Genomic DNA, 16,699 nt, shown 5'->3' with positions numbered 1-16,699 from the left:
TATGTCCGAAATAGTTTTCGAATTATTACCGAAAGTTTACGTTTAACAGTTTTCCAGATATAATCCAAGTTCAATGCATTCATTCTAGGAAGGCATTAGCCTCATTGTATCCATTGTACTCGTATCTTAGATGGCGGTGTGTTACATTCATTCATAGAAGGCGTGGAACTGTTCCGCGCTGTCCAGTAGGTTCATAAGTTACAGGTACTTTATTCAGAACACTCTCGAAAACTTAGCACGAGATGCGCTCTTATAAATAAGAATAAACGTATGGTTTACGCATGATATGGCTGCTGCACATTTTAGTCTCATTGTTCGAGGTACACTGTCTGATATCTGCAAGGTCTCCAAAATAAAACTGGCGCGGGAAACATTTACAGTGTGAATGACGCAGATTGACGCTTGTTAATGAACGTCACAGGAGGTGCTGGGATGGCCTCCACTGACAGTGAGAGTCGCTTAGCAGCTCCGCCTGAGGGATAGCAGCAACAGCGTTTTCAGCGTTCTGCTGTAGCTCTTCCAGTGTTTGAGAGTTATTTGAGTGCATCTGACCCCTCAGTCAGCCCCACAGGTAAAAATCATAGGAAGAGAGATCAGGCGATCGAGGTAGCAAGGAGATTGTGCAGCATTTGCTGGCTGTCCTCTGTTTACCGAACACCTCATGCACTCGTGACGAGGTTGTCAAAACGATGTGTGCTGTTGCTTCGACTTGCTGCACATACTACACTGTGGCTGAATATGAATATGAATGATAGGCTACTTGTACGCGTAATGTGTTTCCAAGAGTAATCCTGACAACGCTAACAATCTTAGAGTGGGTGTATGTCTGTTGTGAATTACTGCAGAGGTCAAAATTCTGTATCTTGTCACACAAAAAGTAACAGTTAGTACGAAGGATGCACTAGTTCTTCATGAATTACGGCTAAAACAAAGCCTGGTCGCGATCAATACTTCCTGTACTGGACACCTTCTATATATATTACTACACCGCCTCCTTTTCTTTTCTCCCAGTAACACACCGAAAAATCTTAACACAAGCTTTAATAAAAAAAATTTAATTCTAGCATTACTGGGGATGAGAAACGGGGAATATGAATCACCCACAAGCTTCACTTTAAGTTTGCATTTATTGCAACACAACCAGTTAAAACACCAACAATTACGTGTTGCAATTGATTAGGTAGGTCACAGCTATATTAAAAACAATTTACACAAAACAGGTTAAGGCTTGCAAATTTATAAATTTTAAATTCCACGAAAATTAGAGAGTAAACAGTTAAAATGGAGAACAACTTGGTTCAGATTTGAATGGTATACATTATAGCACTGAAACACTTTTCGACGAGATAAATCGTAGAACACGGAGAACTAAGAAAATTCACGTGTTACAGGAAACCGGATCAGTTAGTTTGAGAGTGATATTTTCGTGGGCTGACTTAAACGCTAAATAAGACAAGATAAATCTAGTACCCATTAAAAGGGGCATATACATTAAATCAAGGAAACAGCACAATAAATTTAAAGATATTATACATATATATAAATAGGCTTCTAACACAACTCTGTTTCACCTTGAACAATTTAGCATGTAAAAGGGGTTACAAATTATTCTTAAAACCATCAATTTGGGGTCACTTTGGCCGTGTAAAGTCAACTTAATAAACTCGACCACAAAAGTTACTCTCTAGAGCTATGAGCAGAACCCAAAAAAAAAGAGAACACCACATGTCAAAACCCCATTTCATGGGCGGAACAAGTGTTACGTAATTTAAGGTATAAAAAAGTTATTTAACTAATTAATTAAAATCTCATAGAAAACTGGATAAACAAGTTACACAAATTCAAATTTAAGTCACATTTATCTTGGTTGCTTGACGTGTGTCGTGTGTGGTATGGTACGTCCTGGGTATCGATTCAAAAAAACTCAGGACTCAACCACAAGACAACAAGAATTCATTTCTAATACATTGGGCTGTATATTAACACTGAAATGAACCCAGCAGCACACAGTGGAAGAAAATGAAGAGAATACTCAAGCGTCTGATAGGAACAATCAACAGTAGTCATGACGAATAACTTCGGCAATATGGCTGGGTTACTGAATCACCGTTTTAGTGGAATGTGAATGTCAGCCAGCGCTAAACAAAGGTGTATGATAGGTCTTACTTTGATTGATGCACACTTCGAGGAATAGCTACCGGTACCGGGACACAGTCTTGCTTCCACACCGGCAATATAGAGGAAACAGAACTGATAGAATTTCCATAACGTTTTGAATCACACACCACTATTATTTCCTGACGCCAGTAACTTTTATCGGGGCCACGTCCGCAATAGGCTTAGAGCGTCGACAACGGTCGCACTTCTCGCGACCACTCCCCACTGCCGGCCTCCCCGCCTCCCCCTGCTGCGCGTGCAACGAGGAACCGCTCCCCGCGCAGAGCACACAGCGCCTCCTTGGAATCGCTAGTAAACAAAAGATGGCGGATGACGGTAATTGAAATTAACGCTGCAAGCGACATAAAGAGGGAGAGAAATCGAACTGTGAGGAACACACAGTTCAATTACTATCTGGGGTACCTGTAAGTAATCAACGATTACGTACGTAAATGGTAAGTAGAAACCCTGCTAGTATCGATGCTATATTACTCCTTTCCAGTACGTACGTACACACATCAACCTTACGCATTTTCGCCACTGATTGACGGATACCTTATACAAAGATACAGATATCGTTATGCTGTTGGGTGAAGTGTTTGAATTTCTAATATTAAATCGAGAATTTCCTTCAATGCTGATTCCAATACGACTTACCAATACTCCAATACTACTCCTTTTTTTTAATATGTAGAACCACGCCTATAATAGGGATTTCAGTTAACATTGAAAAAAAATTACGCGAATAGATTAAGTTGTCCAACCTGATTATTCGTAGGAATTTGGGTATCCAAGTCCATTCTTTTGACACAAAAATATCTCATAGTTTAAGTTAGTAGCTACTGTTTTAAATTACTAAATTGTTATGCACGTATTGCTAATGCTTAATTCAAATGCCAAGTCACTAAAGCGTAGTTATCTTTTACTTCTTATGAGTCAATCATAATATGCGAAACGCCACAGTATTGATGTGGTTCTTTATAGTTTAACTGACACTATGCAGCGGTGCGCAGTTCGACCACAACTGTATCGCTGAGTTGTGTTAATAATATAATCAGCTTTTATTAACACTCGTGATGTAATATATTTCTCGCGTCTCTGCTGCAATAATGTTAAATATTTGAGGAACCTTAAAGACTGCACAGCTTATTTTACTTTCAGTTATTCGAAATAGGCTTAATAACTGCATAGCTTCCTAATATATAAGAAACTATCAGCCTCGATTGCGGTAATGAAACCAACCTTTACCTAGGTTTCAGCCCAAATAATTGAGCCTTCTTCAGAAGATGTACCTGAATGTATAATTTGTCTAAGAGAGCATGGGCTAGAAATAAAACTAAAACAGCCTGAATAGGCGTAGTCACATTTTAAAAATGACTATACGACTGCTGACTTGCCGCAGTGTTGAAAGTACAAAAAAGGCATAGCTTCCTTCTTTTGTCATATAATTTTGCTACCTTGAGGCAAGGATCAAATTTACCGCCGAGTCCGCGATATAATTTGTTTACTCTCTCTTAATTATCAATTTCAAACAGATATTATTCTTTTTTTTTCTTTTGGTGTTTCCAAAGTTATTATCAAGTGTTTCGTTTATCCCTATCACCTACACTGATAAATTTTTTTTCATTTTTATCTCTTTTCCTCAAACAGAGTTTAACACATTCTGCTCATCTAGACAGATATAATGCAAATATTTGCTTCTATGAACTATTATTTCGCAATGAAGCTAACAATAAATTTGCCTTCTCTTTTGTTTGCGTATTTGTAGACAGTTTTTCCCTTATTCCTTCATTCTTTGCAGTTCAAGATTAATTAAGCGCAAAGTATATCTACTTCAAATAAGAAGTCTGGATCTTTGTTTTAAATTTTCACTAACCAAGGTTTATTTGACTTCTAATTTTACACAGGAGGTTATCGTCAGCTGTGGATGAATCCGGAACGTCTGATCCCAAAAACAACAACGATAGTGACAAAAATAAGTGCCACCACGACTTCAGGGTATGAAATTAAATAATTAAAGCAATATTCTAAGTTTACCCCAACAATTCTGCAAGCAATGATAGTTCAGCACAAAGCGCACATTAGCGGTTCCGATTGGGTACAGCTCTTAAATAATTCAGAGAAAAATCTTTGTGAATTCTCGGGCAACACACGCTGTATGACCAAGGACGTGTCCCGTTTTAAAATCTCTAGTGCCTATTGAACAAAATATCTTGCAACTGAGTCAATATCTCGCTCAATGTAAATCACGTAACCAGTCTCCAAAACAACTAAAGCAACCACTCAGTTACCTTAGAGGCTGCCGAATTCCAACACTCAGTTACATTAGAAGGCTATATATGAGGGTAGTATCTGTTCACGAAAGAACAGTTACCGTGGATGACCATGCAGCTTTGCTAGAAATGAAATGATAATTAAATGGGCACCCTAGCTACAAACATGCGTTGATGTACTTCATTGGGGACATGTTGAAAATGTGTGCCCCGACCGGGACTCGAACCTGGGATCTCCTGCTTATATGGCAGACGCTCTATCCATCTGAGCCCCCGTGGACACAAAGGATAGTGCGTCTGCAGGGACTTATTCCTTGCACGCTCCCCGTGAGATCCACATTCCCAACATGTCCACACCACTACATTCAGCCATGTAAGCAGAAGATCCCGGGTTCGAGTCCCGGTCGGGACACACATTTTCAACATGTCCCCAATGAAGTACATCAACGCCTGTTTGCAGCTAGGGTGTCCATTTAATTATCATTTCATTTCTAGCAAAGCCGCATGGTCATCCACGGTAACTGTTCTTTCGTGAACAGATACTACCCTAATATATAGTTAAAATATGGCTTCCCGGCCATTGACCTTCTTGTGCGAACGCACACGCTATGCCCGAACTCGTACGGGACTTGGTAGATTAATCTGCCACGAGTAATGAGTATGATGGGCAAACATCTATTAGGCGCACTACGAATGTAGTGGTGTGGACATGTTGGGAATGTGGATCTCACGGGGAGCGTGGAAGGGATAAGTCCCTGCAGACGCACTATCCTCTGTGCCCACGGTGGCTCAGATGGATAGAGCGTCTGCCATGTAAGCGGGAGATCCCGGGTTCGAGTCCCGGTCGGGGCACACATTTTCAACATGTCCCCAATGAAGTACATCAACGCTTGTTTGCAGCTAGGGTGTCCATTTAATTATCATTTCACATTAGAAGGCGCCGAACAAAATCACTAGCTACAATATACGGAACAAATTGGATCGCTGTCTAACTGCAATAAATATTGACACGAAGAATACCAGTAACAACTGCTTGATAAAGATAAAGCTCTATCAGCTCAGTGCTGCAATAATCTAACAATTCATATACCCCGCACTTTCTATATCGTTATTACACAAGAGCTCCCAGTACTAGCAGTGCTGCGCTGCATTTAAATAAAATTGTAATGGTCATAATCGGAACCCTGTCTGCCGTGTCTTACTCGTAGAAAACTCGAGAAGCTACAAAATGTTATGGTACTCTCTCTCTTTATAGTTGACTTACTTGTAAACTTGGTCCAGACTATGTCTGGACTCCGCGATGTATCTATAGCCAGTACCTACACTGAACCTGTGGGCACCTAGAGCTCAGCTGCAACTGCTCAAAGCCCAATCACAACTACAACTATCAATAACGTCCATGTTAAACCTTTTTGAAACAATTACAGTAAACAAATGTACAATGCGATCATTAAAACTTTTAAAAATTAGGTATTATTAAGAATGGCGCCAGTTCATCTTCTGGTCAGATCCGGCATGCAGTAACATCTTTGACACTCGATCTGCTGTTGCGTTGTAAGCAATCAATTCGCAGTTTAGCAGCAGCGCTCTACAACATTCATTTGAACAACTACATATAAGCAGACTTTTATAATGATACATGATAAACGCCTCTTCTATGGAAATATACACCCACATGCTGAGCCAACAAATTAAGGTGACGAAAATTACTGTGACGTCAAATACCACAAAATTTTTTGACCCATTGCAGTATCCACACAGTCGCTCATCTTCTGTGAGTTGATCCACATAATTATGAATTAAGCAGTTTCTGAACAAACTGTTTAGTATTATCAATTTGGTAAAAGAATTTGTATGCTGTGGTCACCAGGCATTGTGCACTTAACGCCAATCTTGAGATTATGCAACGGCTCTTCAAAGTATGGGGTGTTCGAAAACTGATCATTATAAATTTTTTCACGTGTATTTCACACATGGGCATAGATAGGAAGGTGCCTTTTGAGGCATAATGTCCACATACACCTAAACTTTTATAGCCTGTGCACAATCTGTAGCACACAGGATATCTAAGCGATATTCCAGTTCCACATACGTCTGGCCTAGCATGCCCTCATCAACGTGAACAAATTGCTGCTCTGATGCGAGCTCGCACGAGGGTCTGATAGACAGCATTCTTCACGAAAAAAAACAAACTTATGTGATTCTGCTGGACCTGAGCGTCAGATTTAGTTTCTATCAACTATTCCACACACAGTGACATCTGCTTGGGGGGGGGGGGGGGGGGAGGAGGGGGTGGCCAGTTTTGTAGTTTCGTCTGAGCTAGACAGGGTGTTTATAAATGAATGTTGCAGCTTTAAAAATTAATAATAAATAGGTTTATTACTGTATAATGGCATAAGCAGCAGCAGTTGTGCAAGTTTTTGATACGCTACCCGCTGTTCGCTTTTCATGCTTAGTGAGTGGGCGTAGCGTTCGTTTCCATGGAGACGTGGCAATAGGGATAGGCTTTCTGTACACTCCGTTTTGAGGTGTTCAGATCTGTGTTTACAGTGCAGCGTATGTTTCGTGCTCGGTTTAGGGAAGACCCACTACAGAAGAATAACATGGATAGATGGTATCGACAGTTCCTGTAAACCGGCTGCTTTTGTAAGGGAAAGAGTCCTGGTAGGGATCGTATATCTGATTCAAACTTCGAAAGAGTACAAGAGGTGTTTCACCCATTCAGGCGTTTCACCGAAGTACTCGCAAGTCACCTAGATAAGCGAGGAGGAAATCGGTCACGCCAAATATTATGGAGTGGAAGGTGTTGCGTATGCGGCTATATTTTAAACCGCACGAAGTGGGATTTGTGAGGGCCCTTACAACAGCAGACAAAGTGAAAAGGCGAGACTTTTATGAAGAGCTGCACTTAAAAATGGAGGAAACTGATTTTGTAGAAAGACCTTCCGCGAGGAAGTCACTTCCCATGAAACTGACAAAGTGAGCACACAAAATGTTCGTACCCAGGAAAGCGGGAAACCACATACGCTTAGAGAGCATCAGTGTGACTCTACATAAGTGAACGGTTTTTGTGAGGTGTTGAGCGAGAAAGTGCACGGCCAAAATTCTTCGAACTGCGAACGGTGACGGGTAATTCATTTCGAGAGTGCTGGAAACCTGGTTATACTCCAGCTGAACATCAGTTTGATATGAAACTTCCTGGCAGATTAAAACTGTGTGCCGGACCGAGACTCGAACTCGGGACCTTTGCCTTTCGCGGGGCGTGAGTCGTCCTTGGGTAGATCAGGTGGTAGAGCACTTGCCCGCGAAAGGCAAAGGTCCCGAGTTCGAGTCTCGGTCCGGCACACAGTTTTAATCTGCCAGGAAGTTTCATATCAGCGCACACGCCGCTGCAGAGTGAAAATCTCATTCTGGATCAGTTATGATGATTACATTTTGCAAATGGATGATTTGCCCCGTTTTCACAAGAATGTAAGAGAGCTCCTTAGTCGTGGTCTTTACCAACGCTGGACTGGACGTGTTGCAACAGCAGACAACCACCACCTCTCCTGGCCACCCCATTTGCCAGAGTTAACAGCCTGCCATTTCCTTCTGTGCGGATTTGTGAGAGACCGCGTTTATGTACGGCCACTGCCCGCGTCCCTCGCGGAAGTGTGTGATCGGGTAAAGTATGCACTGCAGGCCATCACGGAAGATATGCTACACCAAGTACGGGAAGAATTTGATTACTGTGTAGATGTGTGTCAAGCGACCAAGTGTGCACATATTGAAGGACTGTGATTAATGCATCAAAAACTTGGACAGTTGCCGCTGCTTATGTTGTAAGGCTTTCCCTTATAAAGTAATAAATCGATTTATTATTAATTTTTAAAGTCGCACCATTTATTTATAAATGTCCTTATAGTATATACAGGAAATGTATACGCAAATGTGGGCTTTGCATGGGTATGTGACAAGCAGTTATAGTAAAACTGTGTTTTAGTAGTAATGAGTGGAACTGTCTGCGCTGCTTGGACAGCGCTATCTGGTGGCCGGTTGTGAACCGCTACAATCACAGCAGGTGAGCCTGCGCGGAATAGGGCAGTGATGATGCTGACCGGTGTTAGGCGAGCAGTGGTAGTTTCATCTGGTGACTTCAGTTTTATTTTATGGAAAGAACGACCATGAGAGCAGTTTTTTATTATTTTTTATTGGTTGTGACAATGATTTTTATCGGATGGTCTGCCTCATGTCCCATGATGTCCATATGGTTTTATAAATGTTAATCCACGTTTCAGGTATGTGGTTCTGTAATAATTGTAATGTACACTACTGGCCATTAAAATTGATAGACCACGAAGATGACGTGCTACAGACGCGAAATTTAACCGACAGGAAGAACATGATGTGATATGCCAATGATAAGCTTGATAAGCTTTTCAGAACATTCGCACAAGGTTGGCGCCGGTGGCGACACCTACAACGTGCTGACGTGAGGAAAGTTTCCAACCGATTTCTCATACACAAACAGCAGTTGCCCGGCGTTTCCTGGTGAAATGTTGTTGTGGTGCCTCGTGTAAGGAGAAGAATTGCGTACCATCACGTTTCCGACTTTGATAAAGGTCGGATTGTACCCTATCGCGATTGCGGTTTATCGTATCGCGACATTGCTGCTCGCGTTGGTTGAGATCCAATGACTGTTAGCAGAATATGGAATCGGTGGGTTCAGGAGGGTAATACGGGACACCCTGCTGGATCCCAACGGCCTCGTATCACTAGCAGTCGAGATGACAAGCATCTTATCCGCATGGCTGTAACGGATCGTGCAGCCACGTCTAGACCCCTGAGTCAACAGATGGGGACGTTTGCAAAACCACAACGATCTGCAGTTCGACGACGTTTGCAGCAGCACAGCAGCATGTACTATCAGCTCGGAGATCATGGCTGCGGTTACCCTTGACGCTGCATCACAAACAGGAGCGCCTGCGATGGTGTACTCAACGACGAACCTGGGTGCACGAATGGCAAAACGTTATTTTTTCGGTTGAATCCAGGTTCTGTTTACAGCATCTTGATGGTCACATCCGCGTTTGGCGACATCGCGGGGAACGCACATTGGAAGCGTGTATTCGTCTTCGCCATAATGGCGTATCACCAGGCGTGATGGTATGGGGTGCCATTGGTTACACGTCTCGGTCACCTCCTGTTAGCATTGACGGCACTTTGAACAGTGGACGTTACATTTCAGATGTGTTACGACCCGTGGCTCTACCCTTCATTCGATCCCTGCGAATCACTACATTTCAGCAGGATAATGCACGACCGCATGTTGCAGGTCCTGTACGGGCCTTTCTGGATATAGAAAATGTTCGACTGCTGCCCTGGCCAGCACATTCTCCAGATCTCTCACCAACTGAAAACGTCTGGTCAATGGTGGCCGAGCAGCTGGCTCGTCACAATAAGCCAGTCACTACTGTTGATGAGCTGTGGTATCGTGTTGAAGCTGCATGGGCAGCTGTACCTGTACACGCCATCCAAGCTCTGTTTGACTCAACGCCCAGGCGTATCAAGGCCGTTTTAACGGCCAGAGGTGGTTGTTCTGGGTACTGATTTCTCAGGATCTATGCACCCAAATTGTGTGAAAAAGTAATCACATGTCAGTTCTAGTATAATATATTTGTCCAATGAATAGCCGTTTATCAACTGCATTTCTTCTTGGTGTAGCAATTTTAATGGCCAGTAGTGTATATAGTTAACTCATGTAAGCCCTCCCTGAAACCTGTTATGTTATACCTTCACAGATCCGATGATGGCACCTTGAGAGTGCTGAAACCGGTCATCCAGTGAACGATATTGAAGCGATCGTGGCTTTTCAATTATTTTAAAAACAGAGTGATCGCCCCACGACACACAATGTGTTCACTGCAAAATAAACTGTGAGGTTGAGGCGTGAGGTCGTGGCGTGAGGTCGCCACCAACTGTGAAATACAAAGCTACCCGGTTCGAGTCGGCATCTTACACGAAATTTCACTAAAGAGATTTGAAACAGAAAATAAATGTTTATCAGTGATGACTATGCCCAACACAGAAATGGGCTGTTTGTTGTGATACAGACCTGTGTGTGTGCGCATGTGCCTCTTGAGCAAGGAGGGCCTGTCGAAGCGCTTGGCGCACACGGGGCAAGGCAGCAGCGACCGCCCACCAGAAGCAGAACCAGCACCGACGCCGGTGTTGGATCCCATTGGCTGACACTGCGGTCGTCTGCCCGGCGGCGAGGCGTTGCTGCTCAGGTCCAGCGGACCGTCTGCACACAGAGAACAGCAGTTCAGAGCACTGCGGTTGTGTAAGGAGCACCTGCAAGGGTGTGGGGAGTGGGTCATGTAGCCCATGACCTGCCTTCCCTCCCAAAGAAAATGTTACCAATAGCGTTAATATTGTTACATACGAAGGGCAGTCAAATGAAAACACCCGCTACAACGAGACCATCGAATGGTTCCACTCAAAAGTAATCACCACAAGTGTTAAGACATTTATATCGCCGGGAAACGAGACGATCAATTTATATTTCATGGAACGTGGTAGCCCGTTGACGGATCCACAACCGCACCCACTCCAGCACTTCCCTGTCCGACTGAAACCGACATCCACGTCTGTCTTTCTCCAGGGCGCCAAAGACCTGAAAATCACATGGGGAAATATTCGGACTATACAAAAGATATTGCAGGGTTTCCCAGCGAAATTGCTGAAGTTGGTTGGCTGATTTGGTTAAGGGGACAAAACAGCGAAGTAATCGGTCCCATCAGATTAGGAAATGATGGGGAAGGAAAGCGGCGGTGCTCTTTCAAAGGAGCCAGCCATCCCGGCATTTGCCTGAAACGGTTTAGGGAAATGACGGAAAATCTAAATCAGGATGACCGGACGCGGGTTTGAGCCGTCGTCCTCCCGAATGCGAGTCCAGCGTGCTAACCACTGAGCCACCTCGCTCGGTCAATTGCTAAAGTGTAGCCTTCATCCGATTGGCAGTGTGGGGGCACGTGTTTCATTCAAAAGAAGGATTCTGTCTGACAGCATTCCGTCAGCCCGATGGCAAATGGTAAAGCCAACAGTGTAAAAATCCCACATCTCCCCTGCCAATGAAATCCAAAGCTCTTCGCACAAGTTCTATTAAGGTCACGATGACCATCTTCTTCGACTGCAGGAGCCCTCTGCTCGTCGAATCTCTCGTCGTAGAACCACAATCAATGCGCAGCACTATGAAGACAGTTTGCAGAAAGTGCTACGCAGCATAAACTTAGATCATCCAGGAAGGCTGTCAGACGGTATCATCACTTTGAACGATAATCCCCCCGCCCCCTCCCCACTGCCAATCGGACGAAAGCTACGCTTTAGCGACTGGGTTGGGAAACACTGCAACATCCTCCGTACAGTGCGGATCTCTCACCGTGTGGTTTTCACATCTTTGGCAACTTGCAGAAAGACCTGCGTGGACGTCGGTTTCAGTCGGACGAGGAAGTGCAAGAGTGGGTGCGGTTTTGGATTCGTCAATGGCTGATCGCGTTCTACGAAACAGGAAATGATCGTCTCTTCTACCAGTGGGATAAATGCCTTAGCGCGTGTGGCGGTTACTTTTGAATGGAACCATACCATTGAAACGTCCCCTTAGAAAAATTATAAATTACTGTGCTGATAAACCTCTTACGTTATTTGATTTTCAAACAACTGAGTAGAACTGAACGTACTCAGACATTTCTCTCTTTACTTATTCTGATCAACACTATACTGAGACACAATATTTTTAGCGCAACGCAATCTGACTTTCAATAATCAAAAAATGGTTCAAATGGCTCTGACCACTATGGGTCCCCTACAACTTAGAACTACTTAAACATAACTAACCTAAGGACATCACACACATCCATGCCCGAGGCAGGATTCGAACTTGCGATCGTAGCGGTCGCGCGGTTTCAGACTGAAGCGCCTAGAACCGCTCGGCCACACCGGACGGCTTTCAATAATCCCTAAAAAAGAATGGCCCTGACTAACAATAGCCTATACCTTTCATGAATCAGTTACCTCACAAAAATCTTCGTTACTCGAACTACTGCAATACAGCGAGCGCCAATACGGCCAGCTAAATAAAAGATTCTAACTACTGAAGGCACTAACTACTGATAGGCATAGTTAGCAAATGAAAGATTTTGATAAAGAACAAACAATGTATTTACCTTAATAATATTCAAAAGTCATCATATATAAATCAGTTCATGATATACAGTATTACAAATTTACTCTTTCTGATGGACACACGTCCAGATCGTCCGCTCTCAAAATCCTGCCATCTCTCTCTCCACATCCACCACTGCTGGCGGCTCACCTCAAACTGCGCAACGCTACCCGCTGTTCATATCCAAATGCTCAACACTACAATACCAAATACTCCAACAATGCAAACCAGCCACAGACTGCACACAGCACTGTCAGTGATATTCATACAGAGCGCTATGTGGCGTTACCAACATAAAAACCTAAACAGCCTACTTACACCATGGTCCCGATGCGACGAGTGTTCGGTTTTCATTTGAATGTCCCTTATATATCTGTTTCTAAGTTTCTCAGCTAACTTTCGGAAAATTGAGTAGCATGGAAACAAAGAACCTCAAAGTCCTCATCTACTATATTTACGATTATACTCCGCAGGCCACCTTATGGTGCGTGGCGGAGGGCACTTTGTGTGCCATTGTCATTCCCGCCTTTCCTGTTCCAGTTGCGAACGGTAAACGGGAAGAACGATGATTGGCAAGCATCCGCATGAGCTTGAAAGTCTATAATCCTAGCTTCATCATCTTCTTGCGCGATACACATAGGAGGAGCTCATCTGTCGGTACTCTCTCGGAGCTACAACAGTAAACCATACCAAGATGCAGAACGCCTCTCATTCAGTGTCTGCCACTGTAGTTGGCTGAGCGCTTCCGTGACGCTTCCGCGCTTATCAAATGAATCTGTAAAGATTTATCTTTTTCCTTTATCAAACCTATTATGGGTCATATACCAACGAACAGTATTCAAGTATTGGTTGATCGAGGACTTTGTAAGCTACCACCTTTGAAGGTGAGCTATACTTCCTGAGGATTCTCTCAATGAATCTCTTTTTGGCATCTGCCTTTCCTGCGATTAGTTCTATGTGGTCGTTCCGTATTAAATCGCTCTGTATGCATGTTCCTAGATATTTTATGGATCTCACTGCTTCCAGTGACTGCTCTGCAATCTTGTAATAATATTGAAACATTGTTGTCTTGGAAAATGGGGTTTTATGCCGGTGATCCGTGCCGTGCTTGCACAATATTTCCATCGAAGTAAAGGTCACACAGAATACCATTAACCGTGACAAGGGACATCAGCTTAGTTCCACCCGAAGTCCGGCACTCGATATCCTAAAGACGTACAGCGGGCAGCATCCAAACTCCGGAGAAATAACTTTGGAAATGTTATCAGAGAACATAACCGAGGACAACCAACACATAGCGCACAGACGGTGATACTTCAGACAGCAAATCGAGTACCTGAGGACGGTCATTTCGAGAGCGGACGGGAATTTGAACACCAGCGGCCAGAAAATAATCCGATACCCACCTCTAGCGTGTGCGGACTTATGACGGAGCACCTGACATGGTCGACTACGGTAATAACACAGCGTACTCCACAGGAATGCTTAAATGACAGCAGTCAAGAGATTGTAAGTCCAGTACAACTTGGAGGTGGAACACAATGTCAGTAGACTCGAAACTGCAAGGTCTACAAGTCCTTATCCGAATCGTTTGTCTGAGTCTCTCTTATTAAAACACTTAAGTTTGAATCTTGCTGTTCTTGATTTTCTATTCCACTTTTTTCATCGCCTGTATGTGCGTTCTCCTGCCGCCGCTTGGTGAGTAGAATTTTTATTAATCCAATTACATTATACTGTCAAAAAATGATTATTTTAGTTGTTATAGACTATATTATGTGAAATGTTGTCTAGTTTGGTGCAATTCAGATTCTTGCGTATCTTGAAAAGGTTTAATTGGGAGTTGACATTTAACTACTAAACCTGGAGACAATCCCACCTAAATCGGGATACCTCGCAGCCATGGCTGGAACACACATTCCTCGTCAGGAATAATGTTCTCATGTTTTCTTTTGTCAAGTCATGTTACACTGTGGCACTGGGCTGGTGTCTGCATTCCATTCCATGCTCCACCGGGCCTCATTCCGCCTTAATGATAAATACTGTGTAATTAATCTGATTACGAGGGCCGTTCAATAAGCAAGACAAGACATTTTTTTCTGAAAGCAGGTTGTTTTTTCAGGATTCCAGCACGCTATATTATTCCCCACTCTTTTGGCGTCAAAACCTTACTTTTCAATATAATCTCCGTTCAATGCGACGGCCTTAAGCCAGTTCCTGGGTGGGTCTCTATATCCGCATCATACCACTCTACTGGTCGGCGTGGGACCCAGCGTCTTGATGCATTAATAAGATCCCCACGAAGCGCATCCTTGTTTGGACCAAACAGATGCGCTACGGTCGCAGGTTCGAATCCTGCCTCGGGCATGGATGTGTGTGATGTCCTTAGGTTAGCTAGGTTTAAGTAGTTCTAAGTTCTAGGGGACTGATGACCTCAGATGTTAAGTCCCATAGTGCTCAGAGCCATTTTGAACCAAACAGATGTCCCTTTGTTGCTCTTTGTGGCCTAGGCGGCGAGGAATCCAGAAGGCACACCCCATTTAGTACCTCAACTGGTGAATTAATGTGTCACCACTACCAACAGAGACGTCTAATTGTACAGAGAGTAGTTTGTGATCCGTCGATCACCTCGAGTGAGAGTGTCCGCACGTTCCATCACTACAGGAGTCACAGCCGTGTGCGGCCGGCCGGCACGCGAGATATCACAATGATGACAGACCCCTCGCCCAATGACTCACCGTGCTTTTGTTCACTGCAACGTCTCCGTAGACATTCTGCAAGCATCTATGAACATCTGTTATGCTCTGCTTTTCCACCAAAAGAAACTCAGTAACAGCTCTCTGCTTGGAACGCTCCTCCATTACGAATGACATTTTGAAGGCTACGTATGGCGACGCCACCTATAGCAACCACATGTAAATATAGGGGCTGAAGTGCGAATATTCCACAATGTCCCACAACAAATTCAGAATTTTTTCGACGGAAATTGCCGGAGGAAAAAAACTGTGTTAGAACAACGGCCTTGCCGCAGTGGTTACTCCGGTTCCCGTGAGATCACCGAAGTTAAGCGCTGTCGGGCGTGGTCGGCACTTGGATGGGTGACCATCCAGGCCGCCATGCGCTGTTGCCATTTTTCGGGGTGCACTCAGACTCGTGATGCCAATTGAGGAGCTACTCGACCGAATAGTAGCGGCTTCGGTCAAGAATACCATCAATACAACCGGGAGAGCGGTGTGCTGACCCCACGCCCCTCCTAACCGCATCCTTCATGGAGGATGACATGGCGGTCGGATGGTCCCGGTAGGCCACTCGTGGCCTGAAGACGGAGTACTACTTATTGAATGTCCCTGGTATTAATACAAATCAAGGAAGTGAAGGATGTTGTGGGATAAAAAATCTATTGAACAATTCAGTGTAATCGATTTTACGAACTTCTAAGAGGTCCAATTATTCCAAAAATGAGTTAATATGAGTTAAAGTGGGGATCTTCACAATATGGCCTCCGGCCTGCGAAGGGATTTAATTCGGCCCTCGCTTGAGTGACAGTTTTTCAAAATATCACGCGATTTTTATCACTCGCTTAGATCTCACTACGAAAAAAAACCATGGTGCCTAGTTTGATAAATTCAAGAACAAGGCATGCGAACACGAAGTCGAAATACTGAAACATAAACATTGTACTCAAAAAAATAATTTTAGGGAGCGAGTTTAGGAAAATGAAGCCTATACGAAAGTAATTTCACGAATTGCTAAAGAAATCGCCAAACAAAGCAAGCAATTCACTGATGGTGATTACATAAAGAGGTGCATTTTAATTACAGTTGTAGAACTATTTCCTGATAAAACTGAACTATATAAAGTAGTCACACTTTCATCAAACGTTGTGGAGCATGAAATCGTTTGTAATTTATGAAATTTATCAAATCAGCTACAATAAAGGGCATCCAAGTAGCCCTGAACAAATCTACAGACAGCTTTGATACTGCTAGAGTCCTGTTGCTTTCCGTAGGTACAGTGTGTTTCACAATGTTTCGACCATTTCAAATTTGAATAACACACAAACTAATCA

At 43.5% G+C, this 16,699-nt stretch overlaps 1 non-coding gene across 1 annotated transcript; it reads left to right on the top strand.

The window, feature by feature from the left end:
• Nucleotides 1–5,207: 5,207 nt before the first annotated feature.
• Trnat-ugu lies at nucleotides 5,208–5,282 on the top strand. The gene has a single exon. It is a non-coding gene; the product is annotated as a tRNA-Thr (tRNA).
• The last annotated feature ends 11,417 nt before the right edge of the window (nucleotides 5,283–16,699 follow it).

Source organism: Schistocerca piceifrons, chromosome 8 (genome assembly GCF_021461385.2).
Source record: "Schistocerca piceifrons isolate TAMUIC-IGC-003096 chromosome 8, iqSchPice1.1, whole genome shotgun sequence".
Classification (NCBI taxonomy): domain Eukaryota; kingdom Metazoa; phylum Arthropoda; class Insecta; order Orthoptera; family Acrididae; genus Schistocerca; species Schistocerca piceifrons.
The sequence above is the reverse complement of the archived record's forward strand: the minus strand, read 5'-3'. Positions and strand labels throughout refer to the sequence as shown.